The sequence below is a fragment of the Sorghum bicolor genome, chromosome 7, assembly GCF_000003195.3.
Source record: "Sorghum bicolor cultivar BTx623 chromosome 7, Sorghum_bicolor_NCBIv3, whole genome shotgun sequence".
NCBI lineage: Eukaryota > Viridiplantae > Streptophyta > Magnoliopsida > Poales > Poaceae > Sorghum > Sorghum bicolor.
In genome coordinates, this window is record NC_012876.2 from 52,187,143 (window position 1) to 52,195,212 (window position 8,070).

The following is an 8,070-nucleotide window of genomic DNA, read 5'->3' on the forward strand; positions in this document are numbered from 1 at the left end:
GTTGTATGATCTGCACCTTTTTCTCGGCATCATTCACAAAGTCGATACCATAGTATCTTCTTTCACCAGGTTCAACCCAGTTTAACGGAGTCCGACATCTTCGACCATACAAAGCTTCAAACGGGGCCATCTTGATGCTCTCTTGATAACTATTATTGTAGGAGAATTCAGCCAAAGGTAACCACGATTCCCATGATCCCTTAGATGATAGCACACAGGCCCTCAACATATCTTCTAACACTTGATTTAACCTCTCGGTTTGACCTGAAGTTTGGGGATGATACGCCGTGCTTCTTATCAGACTGGTCCCCAAGCTCTTATGCATGCGCTCCCAGAAGTGAGCAGTGAACTGCGGTCCTCTATCCGATATGATAGTTTTGGGAATACCATGCAATCTGACGATCTCAGCCATATATATATCGGCATACTCAGGAGGTCGGTAACGAGTCTTCACAGGGATGAAATGGGCCGATTTGGTCAATCGATCTATGATTACCCAAATCGAGTCATTCCCCTTCCTTGTGGCTGGTAAACCTGTGATAAAGTCCATACTGACCTCTTCCCATTTCCACTCCGGAACTGATAACGGTTGCAACAGACCTGCAGGTTTCATATGGATGGCCTTAACTCTGCAACACGTGTCACAACGGGCCACATAAGCTGCTATTTCTTTCTTCATCTTGGTCCACCAAAAGTGGGGCCTTAGATCTTGATACATTTTGCTGCTGCCAGGATGAATGGACAGCTTAGAGAGATGGGCTTCATCCATGATGCGATTCTTCAACTCCCGATCTTTCGGGACCACTAACCTCTGTTGAAACCATAGTACCCCCTTCTCATCAACCCGAAATTGAGTCTTTGGGTCATCTTTGATCTTCTCTTTGATGTGGAAAATACCCTTGTCTGTTTTCTGACCTTCAATGACTTGACTCTCGAGGGAACAACTGAGTTGTATATGGCATAAGACCTCCGGATGCATAAGATTGAACCCATCTTCAAACAACGGTTGAACCATTTGATAGTGCGGTTTGCGACTCAAAGCATCTGCGACCACATTAGCCTTGCCTGGATGATAGTGAACTTCCAGGTCATAGTCCTTGATTAGCTCTAACCACCGTCGTTGCCTCATATTCAGCTCGGACTGCGTGAAGATGTACTTCAAACTCTTGTGATCAGTGTAAATGTGACACTTATTTCCTAGCAGATAATGTCTCCAGATCTTCAAAGCGTGCACCACAGCTGCTAACTCAAGGTCGTGCGTTGGATAGTTGACTTCATGTTTCCTTAACTGTCGGGAAGCATAAGCTATCACCCTGCCATCTTGCATCCACACACACCCCAGGCCACTCTTCGATGCGTCACAAAACACATCAAAAGGCTTCTCTATATTAGGTTGTGCCAGAACGGGAGCAGTGGTTAGCAACTTTCGCAAGGTGCGGAAGGCTAACTCACACCCCTCCGTCCAGACGAACTTATGGTCCTTTTGTAGCAAACTTGTCATTGGCTTAGCAATCTTGGAGAAGTCAGGTATAAAACGACGATAATACCCGGCTAGACCAAGAAAACTTCTAACCTCCGAGACTGAAGTTGGTGCCTTCCAGTCCATGACTTCCTGCACTTTTGATGGATCCACGGCAATCCCTTCTTCAGACAAAATGTGCCCTAGGAACGGAACTTTCTTCAACCAGAACTCACACTTGCTGAACTTGGCATATAACTGATGCTCTCGTAATCGTGTCAGCACGATTCTCAGATGTTCGGCGTGATCTTGCTCATTTTCTGAATACACCAGGATATCATCGATAAACACCACAACAAACTTGTCCAATTCTGGCATAAAGACTGAATTCATCAGATACATAAAGTATGCAGGAGCATTTGTCAACCCAAAGGACATGACAAGATACTCGTACAACCCATATCTGGTGGAGAAAGCAGTCTTCGGGATATCTTGCGGACGAATCTTGATTTGGTGATACCCGGATCTCAAATCTATCTTAGAGAACACTCTTGCCTTGGACAACTGATCAAACAGGATATCAATCCTTGGCAAGGGATACTTATTTTTGATTGTCACTGCATTGAGTGGGCGATAGTCCACGCACATGCGCAACGACTGATCCTTCTTTTTCACAAACAACGCTGGACAACCCCATTCCGACGAGCTGGGCCGGATGAACCCTTTTTCTAGTAACTCCTTCAGTTGTTTCTTCAATTCTGCGAGTTCGTTTGGTGGCATCCGGTACGGCCTTCTAGATATTGGTGCTGTACCTGGCATCAACTCGATTGTAAACTCTACCTCCCTATCCGGGGGAAGTCCTGGTAACTCCTCGGGAAACACATCGGGAAACTCACAGACTACTGGGATCTGTGGTAAAGGGACCACGTGCGTAGCACAGGAGATGTTAGCAAAGTCAAGACGACGGGGCAGAGGTACTTGAAAAGAGTCACTGCCCTGTGGTTCTCTGAGGGATAACATCCTCTTTCCAGTATCTATGATCGCATCCCATTCTCTCATCCAGTTCATGCCCATGATAACATCCAAAACTAACCCAGGCATGACCACTAGATTTACCCGAAAAACTCGGCCACTTACATCCAGGGTTGCCCCTCGGACCACTTTATTGGTCAACACATCTGCCCCTGCTGAGCTGATGCGGTAGCCATAGCCCAGATCTGTAACTGGTTGATTATGCTTTTGTGCAAATGCTTGGCTCATGAATGAATGCGACGATCCAGAATCAAACAAAACAACTGCAAGATGTTGGTTGACAGAAAACATACCAGCTGTTACCGGTTCTCCTTCCGGGATTTCCTCAATCGAGGTATGATGCACACGAGCTGGATATGTTGGCTGCTGCCTCTTGGGGTAGGGACATTCCTTAGCAAAGTGCCCCATCTTGTGGCAGTTATAGCATGGACCCTTGGGCGCATTGTTGGCGGCAGGTGCTACAGCTTGAATTGCCTTTGGCTTGGCAGGAGCTATCGCCACCTTGTACGGCTTCTGCTGTGTCGGATGTCCGGTGTTCCTTCTCTGCGGCGGTCGGAACCTAGCACTTGGGGCAGGGGGACGATACTGCTGTCGCCCTGTCACGGGTGCCCTGGACTGGGATGATCCTGCTTCAAAAGCCCTTTTACGTGACTTGGATGCACTGTAGTTGTTGTTATTGTTCTCTTGGGTCAGACAGTCACTGATGTAAGCATTGAAGGTAGCCCTGGCCCCTGTACCCATGGTCTTCAGCATCTTTGGATTCAAGCCTCTCTGGAAACTGGCAATCTTCTTGGCCTCCGTGTTTACAAACTCAGGGGCATAGCGAGCGAGATTATTGAAGGCATGCAGATATTCTTTCACAGATTTCGTCCCCTGGGACAGCCTCATGAACTCCCCAACCTTCATTTCAACCACACCAGGAGGAATGTAATTTCCCCGGAAAGCGGTGGTGAAGCGGTTCCAGGTGATTGGTGTCCCCTCTGGGTAGGTGGTACGGTGGTGGGACCACCAAATCCCAGCGGGTCCTTGCAACTGATGTGCCGCATACTCAGCCTTGAGTTCTTCTGTCATTCGGAGAAGACGAAACTTCTGCTCCATGGTGTTGATCCACTCATCTGCTTCGAGTGGTTCCAAAGCCTCCTTAAAGATCGGTGGCTTGGTATCCATGAAGTCCTTGAACGAACTGTACTGGTTAACCTCCCGACCACCCGGATTATCTCCACGACGGGTGTTGTCAGCTATGTTGCGCAAAGCTTCTTCCATGTTGCGCTGCATTTGTTCCATGTTGCGTTGGCTTCCCAGAAACTGCGCGAAAAACACATCCGCAGTGTACGGGGGAGGCGGTGGTGGTGGCGGTGTTGGTGCTCTGTCCTCAATCCGTTGAGACCCACCTCCGGATGTTCCTGTTCCAAGGCCTGGATTGCTGCTACCCCCGCCACGTGTTTGCACCATCTGCATACGCCAATGTTAAGCAATCGTTAGGAGTTGCCATCGACCGGTAGAAAATGTGTAAAATCGTGCCATACTGAATTTACTGAGGGAATAGATTCACACAATAAACAAAGGCACAACAACTCATTATCCACGCACAACATCACTAACAGATTACTTAACATTTACGCAACGAGGTTCGCGTACATCCAACTTGCCAGCATACATACACTGGACTTTCCGTATCAACTCATAAAGTCTTACACAGCCCAGATCCAAAAGTACACGACATGCCATGCAACATACAACAACAAAAGAGGGAAGACTAGCTCTAGAGCCCTAGCATCTACTCGCTGTGGTCACTGTCCATGCCAGGGCCATCTCCATCCTCGTCACCACTAGCAGCTGCTCCTATCTCGGGATCCGCGTCCATCTCGTCCTCAGAGTCCAGCTCAGCTGCTCCAGGCCGGTGGTGAGGGTGAAGCTGGTTATGCAGCTGGTGGATTTCCTCATGCAAGTTCTCATTGTACTCCTCGGCATTAGCTAGCTGCTGCTCTAGCTCCAGCTGTCGGGCCCTCAAAGTGTCCTCCTCGTGCCAGGCTTCATTCCTCTGTCCAAGCACATGGACTAGCATGCGCTCGCAGTTCCTGTGAGCAGTAGTCACCCTGTCCTTCTGCTCCCGTACTGCAAGCAGGTCCTGACTCAGCTCACTGTTCTTCTGGACTGCCTGGTCCCTCTCTCTGGTCACACGAGCCAACTCTGCCTGTAGCCTCTCAACCTCAGAGTCAAACTCACGCTGCAACTGACGCTTCTCATCCTGGACGGTGAGAAGAGACCCGGACAAGCGACCCAAACAACGCTCCAGGCCTCCATAGGTCTTCATCAACGCATACATGGCACTCATAGCTGCACTGTCACTGTGCTGGTCCTCATCCGCACTCCTCTCTAGAGCATTTACCTCGGACTGATCCCACACCGAAGTGCAAGGATCACCCCGGGGAAACACCCCAGCGAAGGCGTGGGCCAGCTCCTGTGGAAACCTCTCCATGAGGTCCCTCAAAACTGCGAAAGCTGCCCTGCTGGCACCGTGGAAAGGCGTGACACCTCGGGACTCGTACACCCAGCCGCCCCAAGCAGGGTCTCCTCCACTGGTAGGGACAACTGCCTCAATCCCCACCAGGGTCTCGTCACCAAGCGGCTCCTTATCCCAATAGTAGCGAGGCTCCCTTCCTTCGGGATACCCCATCGAACTGAGCACCCTCCAAAGCAAAGTGGGCATCCCAAACTCCTCTAGGAACTTGCTCTTATGTCGCGAGCTCCTAGCTGCCAACGGACGGCGAGGGGCCCGCCCACCAGTGGACTTGCGAGCTGTGAGCCTAGTGCGTGCCATCTGCTGCAAATGGAATACCGTGGGTAAGAGTGAGGATTACCTTTAATTATTTTATCTATAAAATGGGACAGATTAACTTAAGGGGGAAGTAAGCAATGATATGAAATGAACATGATGCATGTACGAACTTACGATCTCACAAACTTAGAAAACAAAGGTTAATACTAAGCGGTATATGCGGTGGCACACAGCGTTCTCTCATAACGTAACTAGCGTTCTAAGCGAGAACGTGGTTAGTATACCTGCAGAAAACTCATTTCAGCCCACCCACAGTATGATCATACAGAGCAAGAATTCAAAACCATGCACTTCACATACACAGACACCCGTCCATGCAGGTGACGTGCCACTACCCACATCATCGCCCTATTGACGGCATCGCCTCTCAGGACGGAATTCCCAGCATGCGGTACTGTTCCCAAGACACACCAACATGTGTGCCTGACACAGTACCTGACAACACTTCCCTAGACCGGCAGTGTATCCGATCATGCTCTCACAACTCCCACTTACCATGGCGTAGAGGAAGAATTGATCCATACATTACCATTCAAATGAATGGCACTCATACTATTGCACGCCGTATGAGCGACGAAATAAAAATATGATGCATTAACCCCCAAGTCAGTACTTAGCTAGCCACCTTAGAGTCCTTAACTGGGCATAAAGGATATGACCATGGCACACTAGATAGTTTTCCAAAACTTAGTTTAACACCTTGATCTTTATTAATTACTAAAATCTTTCATTAAACCGGTTTAGACTTTTGTTTAGAACGTGCTTATGAACAGTAACTCGCTAAACTTTGCTCCGATGCCAGCTGTAACAGAACCGACCAAATTATAAGAGATTAAGCCTAATAGTGACCATTTGCATAGTCGAACCATCACGCTTAAGCCCATATAACCCCGGTAGTCCGTGAAATCTTGAAGGATTTCAAACCACACATCGCATAACAGCCAAGATCGTAATAAGTTTAGCGGTCGCCATCCACAATCACATCCAGATTACAACATTCATAAAATACATCGGAGTGCTTAAAGTTATTACAAACCAAGTCCTTCAAGTAGCGGAAGCTTCATAGTTCGAAAATACAACACACGCGATAAGTCTGATACAGTGCCATAGTTCGGTCATTCCCATAAAAGCAAAAGAAGAGACGGAGTGACCATCGCCCTTGGTCTAGTCATCACCCATAGCTGGGTACAGACAGAGGATGCAATAACCATAGTACATTTGACCATCTGCAAAACAACATGGGAATAGAACCCTGAGTACGAGAAGGTACTCAGCTAGGCTTACCCGTCATAACTTAAAATAAAGACTCATCAAGGATCATGAAGGCTATTTAGTGGGGTAGCTGACAACCACTTTGCAAAGACCGCAAGGTTTTATTACCCAAATCTACATAAATCTTTTCTTCTTTTAATCTGCTCAAGTTGAAAGTATCATTATCTATTATCTAGGTTTGCTCCTGTGCTAATACAAGCAAGTATGAGACTATGATAGTACCTCATCACAGTAGTCATAAATCCGTTTCATTATAACCCAAGTGTTCCATAGTCCTTACTACGAGGACAGGGCTCATGTCAAGTGCTCACTATCCAGGAGCGATGGCGATTCGAATCGATTTCTAACCAGCTGGCGAGGTATTCCCCACACAAACCACACTCACTGATCAAGTGAGCTACAGATCACCATATTACACTATCCAGGACCAATTCGCGGGTTCGGCAGGCACCGCCAGTACCCGAGGACCGTTCCGGCGACCGAGGTATCCAAGGTATACCAAGGTTGCGCGCCGCGCCCTCGTCGTTCTCCTCATCCATCACCAATACAGCGCATGGCGGCTCGATTCCCGGCCCGGATAGTGTTCAGGCTTCGCGGTCGGAACGACTTATCCTTCCAGCTAAGTGTGGGGCATGCGTTCAACATGACAAGAGGGCCGTCAACGATCGGTCCTTAATCGACACAGGCAGGGGCACCATGGTCAACCCACCATGAGACCCTGCCCGGTCTCCAATTACATTCCACACTTGGTTATTTTTTTCCCCAAGCAACCACTGCTTAAACAAGCAGGTATCCACCTATATCTCGCAGGTGACAGGACATCACCCGACTTCTACCGGACTAAGCAAGCTAAGCATAGACTCCGCGCCTATCTACATAGGACAAGGTAGATAACGAGTAGGGATAACAAGGAGTACATATGCAGCAACGGTATCAGGCAACTCCTATCACGTAATATGCAATATAGTAGAATAAGTATAGCACTTTATATAAGTTAGCGAGAATAGGGAGACTTAGAATGCTCCGGGGCTTGCCTTTCTCAAACGTGCTGGGTCGGTGATCCGGGCACTCTTGCAGTTCCTCTCCGGGCTCTGGTGCTTCCGGAGGTTCCTGCTCCTGAAGCTCCTCGGGTTCCTCGGGTCCCACTCCGTTCTCCTGCGAGCCTGTATGATGCATATATGCTCATGAGTGGAGTGCGAGATGCCCGAGTGGATGCTTACATGAGAGAGTACCAAAAGAGTCATGTTATGATGCATAGGTAATGCACTTGATCATGCCTATTACAAGGTAGTCAATCATCATCCAAGAATAAACAATTGAATCAAACATCTATTACATTCTCTTCTATAATTATTTTTCAATTGCCATCAGCAACCTACATGATGCTTCAAAGACACACCAAACCCAACTTATTTCATTCAACCTATATATACAACCCTTCATAGTTTTCTTTATTCATGTCTAAGCC